This window comes from Loxodonta africana, chromosome 10 (genome assembly GCF_030014295.1).
Source record: "Loxodonta africana isolate mLoxAfr1 chromosome 10, mLoxAfr1.hap2, whole genome shotgun sequence".
NCBI classification, from domain to species: domain Eukaryota; kingdom Metazoa; phylum Chordata; class Mammalia; order Proboscidea; family Elephantidae; genus Loxodonta; species Loxodonta africana.
This window is the reverse complement of record NC_087351.1, coordinates 111,721,560-111,735,780: the sequence shown is the minus strand read 5'-3', so window position 1 is coordinate 111,735,780 and position 14,221 is coordinate 111,721,560.

The following is a 14,221-nucleotide window of genomic DNA, read 5'->3' as shown; positions in this document are numbered from 1 at the left end:
ATAGCCAAATAATATTTCATTGGGGAATATACCACATTTTGTTTATCATGAGTTGATGATCATTTGGATGGTTTTGACTTTTTGACTATTATGAATAATTCTGCTATAAATATTTCCGTACAAATTTTTGTATGAATATATGTTTTCATTTCTCTTAGATATAGAAATGGAATTGCTGGGCCATATGGTTTATAGTATCTCCATGTTTAACTTTTTGAGAAACTGTCAAAGCATTTTCCAAAGTGGCTTGACAATTTTATATTACCACTAGCAATGAATGAGGGTTTCAATGCATGAGGGTTATCTTTTCACCTTCCTGATAGTATCCTTTTTTTTTTTTTGTTATTATTAACTTTTATTGAGCTTCAAGTGAACGTTTACAAATCAAGTCAGACTGTCACATATAAGTTTATATACACCTTACTCCGTACTCCCACTTGCTCTCCCTCTAATGAGTCAGCCCTTCCAGTCTCTCCTTTCGTGACAATTTTGCCAGCTTCCCACTCCCTCTATCCTCCCATCCCCCCTCCAGACAGGAGATGCCAACACACTCTCAAGTGTCCACCTGATATCATTAGCTCACTCTTCATCAGCATCTCTCTCCTACCCACTGTCCAGTCCCTTTCATGTCTGATGAGTTGTCTTCGGGAATGGTTCCTGTCCTGGGCCAACAGAAGGTTTGGGGACCATGACCACCGGGATTCCTCTAGTCTCAGTCAGACCATTAAGTCTGGTCTTTTTAGGAGAATTTGGGGTCTGCATCCCACTGATCTCCTGCTCCCTCAGGGGTTCTCTGTTGTGCTCCCTGTCAGGGCAATCATCGGTTGTGGCCGGGCACCAACTAGATCTTCTGGTCTCAGGATGATGTAGGTCTTTGGTTCATGTGGCCCTTTCTGTCTCTTGGGCTCTTAGTTGTCGTGTGACCTTGGTGTTCTTCATTCTCCTTTGCTCCAGGTTGGTTGAGACCAATTGATGCATCTTAGATGACCGCTTGTTAGCATTTAAGACCCCAGATGCCACATGTCAAAGTGGGATGCAGAATGTTTTCATAATAGAATTGTTTTGCCAATTGACTTAGAAGTCCCCTTAAACCATGGTCCCCAAACCCCGGCTCTTGCTCCGCTGACCTTTGAAGCATTCATTTTATCCCGGAAACTTCTTTGCTTTTGGTCCAGTCCAGTTGAGCTGACCTTCCATGTACTGAGTATTGTCCTTCCCTTCACCTAAAGCAGTTCTTATCTGATAGTGTCCTTTTTAAAGCACAAAATTTTTAAATTTTGATGAGGTCCAATTTATCTATTTTTCTTTCATTACTTTTTCTTTTGGTGTCATATCTAAGAATCCATTGCCAAATCCAAAATCATAAAAATTTATCTTTATGCTTTCTTCTAAGAGTTTTATAGCTTTAGATCTTACTTTGAGGTGTTTGATCACTTTTGAGTTAATTTTTGTATAGGATGTGAAATAACAGTTCTACTTCATTCTTCTGTGTGTGGCTATACAGTTGTCTCAGCACCATTTGTTGAAAAGGGTATTCTTCTTCCACTGAATAATTTTGGCAACCTTGTCAAAATTCAGTTGACCATAAATACATGGATTTATTTTTGCACTCTCATTCTATAACATTGGTCTTTATGTCTATGCTTAATCCAGTACCACACTGTCTTGATTCCTATTGCTTTTTACTAAGTTTTGAAACCAAGAAGTGTCAGTCTTTCTACTTTTTTCCTGCTTTTTAAAGATTGTTTCGGTTATTCTGAATTGCAATTCCATACAAATTTTAGAATTAACATGTCACTTTCTGCAAAGAAGTCAGCTGAGATTTCTATAAAGATTGTGTTGACTCTATAGAACAAGTTGGGCACTATTGCCATCTTAACAGTGTTGACTGCCAATCCATGAATGTGAGGCTTTTTTTTTTTCCATTTATTTAGGTTTTCTTCAATTTATTTCAACAATGTTTTGCAGTTTTCAGAGCGTGCATTTTGTACTTCGTTAAACTTATTCCTTGGTATTTAATTCTTTTTAATGTTATTTCAAATGAAATTATTTTCTTAATTTTATTTTCTAATTGTTCATCGCAAGTGTATGTAAAAACAATTGATTTTTGCATGCCAATTTTGTATCCTGCAACCTTGCCAAACTCCTTTATAAAAAAACAAAACCAAATCCGTTGACACTGAGTCAATTCCGACTCATGGTGACCGTATAGGACAGAGTAGAACTGCCCCATGGGGATTCCAAGACTGTAATATTTACAGAAGTGGGCTGCCACGTCTTTCTCCTGAACTCCTTTATAGTTTGTAATAATTTTTTAGTGGACTTCTTAAGATTTTCTCTATACACGATCGTCTCATCTGCAAATAGAGATGGTTTTTGTTTCTTCCTTTTCAATCTCAGTGTCTTTTATTTCTTTTTCTTGCTAACTGCCCAGCTAACCTCTAGTACAATGTTGAATAGAAATGGCAGGAGTGAATATACTTATCTTGTTCCTGATATTAGTGTAAAAGCATCCAGTTTTTTATCATTAAGTGTGTTGTTAGCTGTGGGTTTTTCAAAGGTTCCCTTTACCAGTTTGAGGAAGTTCTCCTCTAGTCCTAGTTTGTTGAATGTTTTCATCATGAAATGTGTTGAAATTTGTCAAATGCTTTCACTGTATCTATTGAGATGATCACGTGGCTTTTGTTTTTTATTCTATTAATATGATGTACTACATCAATTGATTTTCAGATGTTAGACTAACCTTGTAGTTCTGGGATAAATCTCATGTGTTCATGGTGTACAATTCTTTTTTAGTGCTGTTGGATTTGGTTTACCGGTATTTTTTGAGAATTATTGCATCCATATTCACAGGCGATATTGGTCTATAGTTTTCTTTTGTTTTGATGTCTTTGTCTGAGTTTGGTATCAGAGTAATATGGCCTCATAGATTAGTTTGGGAAATGTTTCCTCCTATTCTACCTTTTGGAAGAGTTTGAGAAGAATTGATATTAATTCTTCTTTCAATGTTTGATTTCTAGTTCTTTCTTATGTGAACTCAAAGCTGTTCTTCAGCCCTTGTAGTGAATTTTTCACTTCAGGGATTGGACTTTTGAATTCCAGAATACCTGCTTCTTTCTTTGTTTATCTGTCTCTTTATGGGTATTCACTATGTGGTGAGGCATAGTTGTCATAGTTTCTTTAATTATTTAAACATAAATTTTTTAAGCTCTTTGAAAATATTTGTAAAAGCTGATTTAAAAAGTCTTTGCCTTCTGAATATAACATCTGGGTTCCCTCAGGGCCATTTTGCTGTTGGCTGCTTTTTTTTCTGTGTATCAACTGTATTTTCCTGTTCCTTTGCATGCGTCATATTTTCTGGTTGAAAACTGAACGTTTTAGATGGCATATTGTAGCAACTCTGTCATCCACTACCACCTCTCCAGGGATTGTTGCTGTTGCTGAGTTTTTTGTTTGTTTTCATTTTTCTGGTTGCTGATTACTTGTTCAGTGACTTCCCTGTGCTAATTCTGTATTCCTGCAGTGTGGAGCCACTGCACTCTGGACTGTTTTTTTTTTAAGTGCCCATTTATATTCTTTAACCTGGCTTCCTAGAGGGCACCCCTGTGTCAGTATAATCTAGTGGTCAGCTAGTGACCAATCAGATTTCCTTAGACGCCTTGAGCAGTAAGTTTTGCACCCTTTGCCAAGGTTATCTGTTCATGAAGGTGCACCTTCAGATGTCAATTCGTTTATAAATCATCCCAAATTTTCTCACTTTCTGCATGCACGGAGCCTCAAGTTCAGCCAGAGGTGAGTGATGGGGCCTTTTCCTTTTCCAAATCTTTCTTGTGCGTGCATATACCCCAGAGCATATGTGCAGTCTTTTAGATCCTCAGAAATATGTTGAAGCTTTTCAAAGTACGCTGTGGTTGTTTAGTCCTCCAGGTATTTCTTTTAAATTTTTGCCAGTCTCTTGTCTGCCCCAATTGAAATCACAGCGTTAGGCAGCTGTGATGGTTTCAGCAGATTGCTACTGTTTTCAGTACTGCTTTGGGCAAAGGGCTTTTTTGCAAAGCTGAGCTCAGAGTGAAATCAAATAGCAGTTACACCATGGGAATAGAGATATCCCGGGGAGCTTATAGTTTGGTCAAATTATTGACTTTTCAGAGTACGGGGCTTTTAACAGAACTCTGAAAGAGGTCAAACTGTTGGTTTTTCATGACAACTGCATCAGTGAGAAGAGACAGGAAGAGCCTCAAGTTAAAAGCACCACAGACCCACTGTTACTACCATGATTCAGTAGTTTTTCTTGAACTGATGCTTTTCAGTTTTTTCTGGAGCTGTAGTTAACTTCCAGAATTCTAAAATGACTGATTGTTATAGTTTTACCAGTATTTTCATTGCTTTTGTGAGAGAGCATTCATCAATCTCCTCGCTTTGTCATGCTTAGCATAATGCTTTTGAGTTTTATCTAAGTTTGCTTTTTTGATTGAGCAAACTTTTTTTATTGCTGAGTAGTAGTCCATTTTACGAGTGCATCTCATTTGTTTGTGCATTCACGGGTAGAAAGAACATTTGTGTTGTTTCCAATATGTTATGATTATAAATAAAGTCACAACAAACTGTCACATGCAGGTTTTTGTATGAATGTAATTTTCATTTCTCCTGAATAAATACCTAGAAGTGGTATTGCTGGGTTGTATGGTAAGAGAATAAAGTTATGAGATACCTCCAAACTTTTGCAAAGTGATTGCAACATTTTGCGTTCCAATAAGGAATATATAAGGGTTCCAGTTGCTTTACGTCCTCACCATCACCATGTTGTTGTTGTCGTTAGGTGCCGTCGAGTCTATTCCGACTCACAGTGACCCCATGTACAAAAGAACGAGACACTGCCCGGTCCTGTGCCATCCTTACAATCCTTGTTGTGCTTGAGCCCATCGTTGTAGCCACTGTGTCAATCCATCTCCTGGAGGGCCTTCCTCTTTTTCTCTGGCCCTCTACTTTACCAAGCATGATGTCCTTCTCCAGGGACTGATCCCTCTTGAAAACGTGTCCAAAATATGTGAGACATAGTCTTTCCATCCTTGCCTGTAAGGAGCATTCTGGTTGTTATTTGTTCATTCTTTTGGCAGCCTGTGGTATATTCAGTATTCTTCGCCAGCATCACAATTCAAAGGCATCAATCCTTCGGTCTCCTTTACTCATTGTCCAGCTTTCACATGCATAGGAGACGATTGAAAACACCATTGCTTGGTCAGGTGCCCCTTAGTCTTCAAGGTGGCATCTTTGCTTTTCAACACTTCCGAAAGGTCTTTTGCAGCAGATTTGCCCAATACAATGTGTCTTTTGATTTCTTGACTGCTGCTTCTATGGGGGTTGATCAAGGACCCAGGTAAAATTAAATCCTTGACAACTTCAATCTTTTCTCCATTTATCATGATGTCGCTTATTGGTCCAGTTGTGAGGATTGTTGTTTTCCTTATATTGAGGTGTAACCCATACTGAAGGCTGTGGTCTTTGATCTTCATCAGTAAGTGCTTCAAGTCCTCTTCAGCAAGCAAGGCTGTGTCATCTGCATAACACAGGTTGTTAATGAGTCTTCCTCCAATCCTGATGCCCCGTTCTTTTTCATGTAGTCTAGCTTCTTGACGTATTCGCTCAATATATACAGATTGAATAAGTATGGTGAAAGGATACAACCGTGACAAGCACCTATCCTGACTTTAAACCATGCAGTATTCCCTTGTTCTGTTCGAACAACTGCCTCTGGGTCTCTGGCATAGGTTCCTCACGAGCACAGTTAAGCGCTCTGGAATTCCCATTCTTCCCAATGTTACCCATAATTTGTTATGGTTCCCACAGTAGGATGCCTTTGCATAGCCAATAAAACACAGGTAAACATCTTTCTGGTATTCTCTGCTTTCAGCCAGGATCCATCTGACATCAGCAATGATATCTCTCGTTCCAGGTCCTCTTCTGAATCTGGCTTGATTTTCTAGCTGTTCCCTGTCCAGATACTGCTGCAGCCGCTTTTGAATGATCTTCAGCAAAATTCTACTTGTGTGTGGTATTAATGACATTGTTCAATAATTTCCACATTGGATTGGATCAACTTTCTTGGGAATAGGCATAAATATGGATCTTTTTCAGTCAGTTGGTCAGGTAGCTGTTGTCCAAATTTCTTGGCATAGACGAGTGAGCACTTCCAGCGCAGCATCTGTTTGTTGAAACTTCTCTGTTGGTGTTCCGTCAGATCCTGGAGCCTTGTTTTTCACCAATGTCTCCAGAGCAGCTTGGACCTCTACTTTCTGTTCCATCAGTTCCTGTGCCTGTGGTACCTTCTGAAGGGACTGAATGTCAACCAATTTTTTTGGTATACTGGCTCTGTGTATTCCCTCCATCTTCTTTTGATGCGTCCTACATCGTTTAGTATTTACCATCACTGTCACCGTGGTATTTTCTTATTTCCCTTTGTAAAAATTTTAGACATTCTAATACCTGTATAACGGTATCAAGTTGTGGTTTTAATTGACATTTCCCTAATGCCTAATGGAGCTCTGGTGGTACAGTTGTTAAGTGTTGGGCTGCTAACCAAAAGGGTCAGCAGTTCAAATCCACCAGCCGTTCCTTGGAAACCCTGTGGGGGCAGTTCTACTCTGTCCTATAGGGTCGCTATGAATTGGAATTGACTGCAATGAGTATGGCTTTTTAATTGCCTAATGATGCTGACTATTTTTAGCTGTGATTATTTTTTATCGTCCATATATTTCCTTTAGTGAGGTGTGTCTATTTAGATGTTTTGTCCATTAAAAAAATTTTTTTAAGCTTTCAGAGTTTTTTTTTTAAATGTATATGATCAGGATACAAATCCTTTATCAGAAATGTGTTTATCAAATATTTTTTTGCAGCCTGTCTTGTTAAACTGGTAAAAATCTTCAGTTTCTTCATCCTTGGCTTTAGTGGTTGGTGATTAAAAAAGACATTCTAAACCACTCTTTCAAAGAGTAAATTATTAATTTTAATGTGCCCAATATATAAATTTTATTCTTTTATGAGTTATATATTTGCTGTCATTATATAAGATATCCTTACCAAATTCAAGGTTGCAATGATTTTATCCTCTACTTTCTTCTACAAGTTTTATAGTTTTACAGTTAGGTCTTTGATCCATTTTGAATTAATTTTTGTATATGATGTGAGGTATGAGGCAAAGTTCATCATTTGCATTTGGATGTGCAATTGTTTCATCATTATTTCTCCATTGAATTGCCTTTACACCTTTATCAAAAACATTTGGTAATATTTACAGGCTTATTTCTGGAATCTCTATTCTTTTCCGTTGACCTATGTGTCTATCCTTTCACTAGCACTACATTATCTTGATAACTGTAGTTTTATACTAAGTCTAAATCAGGTAGTTTGAGTCATCCAACTTTGCTCTTTTCCAAAAACGTTTTGGCTATTCTAGTTCCTTTGCCTTTCCATATAAATTTTATGTGCCTTAGTTTGTTTATTCATTCATCTATTGATGGGCATCTAGGTTGTTTCCATCTTTTTGCTTTTGTGAACAATGCTGCAAGGAACATGGGTGTGCACATGTCTATTCAGGTAATGGCTCTTATTTTTCTAGGATATACCCCTAGGAGTAGGATTGCTGGTTCATGTGGTGTTTCTAATTCGAGCTTTCTAAGGAAGCACCATATTGTTTTCCAAAATGATTGTACCATTTTGCATTCCTACCAGCAGTGCATAAGAGTTCCAATCTCCCCACAGCCCCTCCAACATTTGTTATTTTCTGTTTTTTGATTCCTGCCGGTAATGTCGGGGTGAGATGATATCTTATTGTGGTTTTGATTTGCACTTCTCTAATGACTTGATCAGGAGCAGTTTCTCATGTGTCTATTAGCCACTTGAATGTCTTTTTTGGTGAAGTGCCTGTTCATTTCCTTTTCCCATTTTTTTTTTTACTAACTTTTATTAAGCTTCAAGTGAACGTTTACAAATCCAATCAGTCTGTCACATATAAGTTTACATACATCTTACTCCGTACTCCCACCTGCTCTTCCCCTATTGAGTCAGCCCTTTCAGTCTCTCCTTTCGTGACAATTTTGCCAGCTTCCCTCTCTCTCTATCCTCCCATCCCCCCTCCAGACAAGAGCTGCCAACACACTCTCAAGGGTCCACCTGATATAATTAGCTCACTCTTCATCAGCATCTCTCTCCCACCCGCTGACCAGTCTCTTTCATGTCTGATGAGTTTTCTTCGGGGATGGTTCCTGTCCTGTGCCGACAGAAGGTCTGGGGAGCATGGCCGCCGGGATTCCTCTAGTCTCAGTCAGACCATTAAGTCTGGTCTTTTTAGGAGAATTTGGGGTCTGCATCCCACTGATCTCCTCTTCCCTCAGGAGTTCTCTGTTGTGCTCCCTGTCAGGGCAGTCATCGGTTGTGGCTGGGCACCAACTAGTTCTTCTGGTCTCAGGATGATGTAGGTCTCTGGTTCATGTGGCCCTTTCTGTCTCTTGGGCTCTTAGTTGTCGTGTGACCTTGGTGTTCTTCATTTTCCTTTGCTCCAGGTGGGTTGAGACCAACTGATGCATCTTAGATGGCTGCTTCTTAGCCTTTAAGACCCCAGACGCCACATTTCAAAGTGGGATGCAGAATGTTTTCATAATAGAATTATTTTGCGAATTGACTTAGAAGTCCCCTCAAACCATTTTCCCCAGACCCCTGCCCCTGCTCCGCTGACCTTTGAAGCATTCATTTTATCCTGGAAACTTCTTTGCTTTTGGTCCAGTCCAATTGAGCTGACCTTCCTTGTATTGAGTGTTGTCTTTCCCTTCACCCAAAGCAGTTCTTATCTACTGATTAATCAATAAAAAACCCTCTCCCTCCCTCCCTTCTTCCCCCCTTCGTAACCACAAAAGTATGTGTTCTTCTCAGTTTTTACTATTTCTCAGGATCTTATAATAGTGGTCTTATACAATATTTGTCCTTTTGCCTCTGACTAATTTCTCTCAGCATAATGCCTTCCAGGTTCCTCCATGTTATGAAATGTTTCACAGATTCGTCACTGTTCTTTATTGATGCGTAGTATTCCATTGTGTGAATATACCACAATTTATTTACCCATTCATCCGTTGATGGACACCTTGGTTGCTTCCAGCTTTCTTCTATTGTAAACAGAGCTGCAATAAACATGGGTGTGCATATATCTGTTTGTGTGAAGGCTCTTGTATCTCTAGGGTATATTCCCAGGAGTGGAATTTCTGGGTTGTATGGTAGTTCTATTTCTAACTGTTTAAGATAACACCAGATAGATTTCCAAAGTGGTTGTACCATTTTACATTCCCACCAGCAGTGTATAAGAGTTCCAATCTCTCCACAGCCTCTCCAACATTTATTATTTTGTGTTTTTTGGATTAATGCCAGCCTTGTTGGTGTGAGATGGAATCTCATTGTAGTTTTAATTTGCATTTCTCTAATGGCTAATGATCGAGAGCATTTTCTCATATATCTGTTGGCTGCCTGAATATCTTCTTTAGTGAAATGTGTGTTCATATCCTTTGCCCACTTCTTGATTGGGTTGTTTGTCTTTTTGTGGTTGAGTTTTGACAGAATCATGTAGATTTTAGAGATCAGGCGCTGGTCGGAGATGTCATAGCCGAAAATTCTTTCCCAGTCTGTAGGTGGTCTTTTTACTCTTTTGGTGAAGTCTTTAGATGAGCATAGATGTTTGATTTTTAGGAGCTCCCAGTTATCGGGTTTCTCTTCATCATTTTTGGTAATGTTTTGTATTCTGTTTATGCCTTGTATTAGGGCTCCTAGGATAGTCCCTATTTTTTCTTCCATGATCTTTATCGTTTTAGTCTTTATGTTTAGGTCTTTGATCCACTTGGAGTTAGTTTTTGTGCATGGTGTGAGGTATGGGTTCTGTTTCATTCTTTTGCAAATGGATATCCAGTTATGCCAGCACCATTTGTTAAAAAGACTATCTTTTCCCCAATTGACTGACACTGGTCCTTTGTCAAATATCAGCTGCTCATACGTGGATGGATTTATATCTGGGTTCTCAATTCTGTTCCTTTGGTCTATGTGCCTGTTGTTGTACCAGTACCAGGCTGTTTTGACTACTGTAGCTGTATAATAGGTTCTGAAATCAGGTAGAGTGAGGCCTCCCACTTTCTTCTTCTTTTTCAGTAATGCTTTGCTTATCTGGGGCTTCTTTCCCTTCCATATGAAATTGGTGATTTGTTTCTCTATCCCCTTAAAATATGACATTGGAATTTGGATCGGAAGTGCGTTATATGTATAGATGGCTTTTGGTAGAATAGACTTTTTTACTATGTTAAGTCTTCCTATCCATGAGCAAGGTATGTTTTTCCACTTAAGTATGTCCTTTTGAATTTCTTGTAGTAGAGCTTTGTAGTTTTCTTTGTATAGGTCTTTTACATCCTTGGTAAGATTTATTCCTAAGTATTTTATCTTCTTGGGGGCTACTGTGAATGGTATTGATTTGGTTATTTCCTCTTCGGTGTTCTTTTTGTTGATGTAGAGGAATCCAAGTGATTTTTGTATGTTTATTTTATAACCTGAGACTCTTCCAAACTCTTCTATTAGTTTCAGTAGTTTTCTGGAGGATTCCTTAGGGTTTTCTGTGTATAAGATCATGTCATCTGCAAATAGTGATAACTTTACTTCCTCCTTGCCAATCCAGATACGCTTTATTTCTTTTCTAGCCTAATTGCCCTGGCTAGGACTTCAAGTACGATGTTGAATAAGAGCGGTGATAAAGGGCATCCTTGTCTGGTTCCCGTTCTCAAGGGAAATGCTTTCAGGTTCTCTCCGTTTAGAGTGATATTGGCTGTTGGCTTTGAGATGCCCTTTATTATGTTGAGGAATTTTCCTTCCATTCCTATTTTGGTAAGAGTTTTTATCATAAATAGGTGTTGAACTTTGTCAAATGCCTTTTCTGCATCAATTGATAAGATCATGTGGTTTTTGTCTTTTGTTTTATTTATGTGATGGATTACATTAATGGTTTTTCTGATATTAAACCAGCCTTGCATACCTGGTATAAATCCCACTTGATCATGGTGAATTATTTTTTTGATATGTTGTTGGATTCTATTGGCTAGAATTTTGTTGAGGATTTTTGCATCTATGTTCATAAGGGATATAGGTCTGTAATTTTCTTTTTTTGTAATGTCTTTACCTGGTTTTGGTATCAGGGAGATGGTGGCTTCATAGAATGAGTTGGGTAGTATTCCGTCCTTTTCTATGCTTTGAAATACCTTCAGTAGTAGTGGTGTTAACTCTTCTCTGAAAGTTTGGTAGAACTCTGCAGTGAAGCCGTCCGGGCCAGGGCTTTTTTTTTGTTGGAAGTTTTTTGATTACCGTTTCAATCTCTTTTTTTGTTATGGGTCTATTTAGTTGTTCTACTTCTGAATGTGTTAGTTTAGGTAGGTAGTATTTTTCCAAGAATTCATCCATTTCTTCTAGGTTTTCAAATTTGTTAGAGTACAATTTTTCGTAGTAATCTGAAATGATTCTTTTAATTTCATTTGGTTCTGTTGTGTTGTGGTCCTTCTCATTTCTTATTCGGGTTATTTGTTTCCTTTCCTGTATTTCTTTAGTCAGTCTAGCCAATGGTTTATCAATTTGTTAATTTTTTCAAAGAACCAGCTTTTGGCTTTGTTAATTCTTTCAATTGTTTTTCTGTTCTCTAATTCATTTAGTTCAGCTCTAATTTTTATTATTTGTTTTCTTCTGGTGCCTGATGGGTTCTTTTGTTGCTTACTTTCTATTTGTTCAAGTTTTAGGGACAGTTCTCTGCTTTTGGCTCTTTCTTCTTTTTGTATGTGTGCATTTGTCGATATAAATTGGCCTCTGAGCACTGCTTTTGCTGTGTCCCAGAGGTTTTGATGGGAAGTATTTTCATTCTCGTTGCATTCTATGAATTTCCTTATTCCCTCCTTGATGTCTTCTAACCCAGTCTTTTTTCAGGAGGGTATTGTTCAGTTTCCAAGTATTTGATTTCTTTTCCCTAGTTTTTCTGTTATTGATTTCTAGGTTTATTGCCTTGTGGTCTGAGAAGATGCTTTGTAATATTTCGATGTTTTGGACTCTGCAAAGGTTTGTTTTATGACCTAATATGTGGTCTATTCTAGAGAATGTTCCATGTGCACTAGAAAATAAAGTATACTTTGCAGCAGTTGGGTGGAGAGTTCTGTATAAGTCAATGAGGTCAAGTTGGTTGATTGTTGTAAGTAGGTCTTCCGTGTCTCTATTGAGCTTCTTACTGGATGTCCTGTCCTTCTCCGAAAGTGGTGTGTTGAAGTCTCCTACTATAATTGTGGAGGTGTCTATCTCACTTTTCAATTCCGTTAAAATTTGATTTATGTATCTTGCAGCCCTGTCATTGGGTGCATAAATATTTAATATGGTTATGTCTTCCTGATCAATTGTCCCTTTTATCATTATATAGTGTCCTTCTTTATCCTTTGTGGCGGATTTAAGTCTGAAGTCTATTTTGTCAGAAATTAATATTGCTACTCCTCTTCTTTTTTGCTTATTGTTTACTTGATATATTTTTTTCCATCCTTTGAGTTTTAGTTTGTTTGTGTCTCTAAGTCTAAGGTGTGTCTCTTGTAGGCAGCATATAGACGGATCGTGTTTCTTTATCCAGTCCGAGACTCTCTGTCTCTTTATTGGTGCATTTAGTCCATTTACATTCAGCGTAATTATAGATAAATGTTTAGTGTTGCCATTTTGATGCCTTTTCATGTGTGTTGTTGGCAATTTCATTTTTCCACATACTTTTTTGTGCTGAGGCGTTTTTCTTAGTAAATTGTGAGATCCTCATTTTCATCGTGTTTGACTTTATGTTAGTTGATCTTTAAGTTTTTCTTGGCTTTTATCTTGAGTTATGGAGTTGCTATACCTTTTTGTGGTTACCTTATTATTTACCCCTATTTTTCTAAGTAAAAACCTAACTTGTATCGTTCTATATCGCCTTGTGTCACTCTCCATCTGGCAGTTCTATGCCTCCTGTATTTAGTCCCTCTTTTTGATTATTGTGATCTTTTACCTATTGACTTCCATGATTCCCTGTTATGTGTATTGTTATTTATTTATTTTTTTAATTAATCTTAATTTGTTTTTGTGATTTCCCTATTTATGTTGATATCAGGACATTCTGTTTTGTGACCTTGTATTGTGCTGGTATCTGATATTATTGGTTCTCTGACCAAACAATATCCTTTAGTATTTCTTGTAGCTTTGGTTTGGTTTTTGCAAATTCTCTAAACTTGCTTTTATCTGTAAATATCTTAATTTCGCCTTCATATTTCAGAGAGAGTTTTGCTGGATATATGATCCTTGGTTGGCAGTTTTTCTCCTTCAGTGCTCTGTATATGTCGTCCCATTCCCTTCTTGCCTGCATGGTTTCTGCTGAGTAGTCTGAACTTATTCTTATTGATTCTCCCTTGAAGGAAACCTTTCTTTTCTCCCTGGCTGCTTTTAAAATTTTCTGTTTATCTTTGGTTTTGGCGAGTTTGATGATAATATGTCTTGGTGTTTTTCTTTTTGGATCAATCTTAAATGGGGTTCGCTGAGCATCTTGGATAGATATCCTTTCGTCTTTCATGATGTCAGGGAAGTTTTGTGTCAGGAGTTCTTCAACTATTTTCTCTGTGTTTTCTGTCCCCGCTCCCTGTTCTGGGACTCCAATCACCTGCATGTTATCCTTCTTAATAGAGTCCCACATGATTCTTAGGGTTTCTTCATTTTTTTTAATTCTTTTATCTGATTTTTTTTCAGCTATGTTGGTGTTGATTCCCTGGTCCTCCAGAAGTCCCAGTCTACATTCTAATTGCTCGAGTCTGCTCCTCTGACTTTCTCTTGCGTTGTCTAATTCTGTAATTTTATTGTTAATCTTTTGGATTTCTACATGCTGTCTCTCTATGGATTCTTGCAACTTATTAATTTTTCCACTATGTTCTTGAATAATCTTTTTGAGTTCTTCAACAGTTTTATCGGTGTGTTCCTTGGCTTTTTCTGCAGTTTGCATTATTTCGTTTGTGATGTCTTGAAGCATTCTGTAAATTAGTTTTTTATATTCTGTATCTGATAATTCCAGGACTGTATCTTCATTTGGGAAAGATTTGGATTCTTTTGTTTGGGGGGTTGGAGAAGCTGTCATGGTCTGCTTCTTTATCTGGTTTGATATGGACTGCTG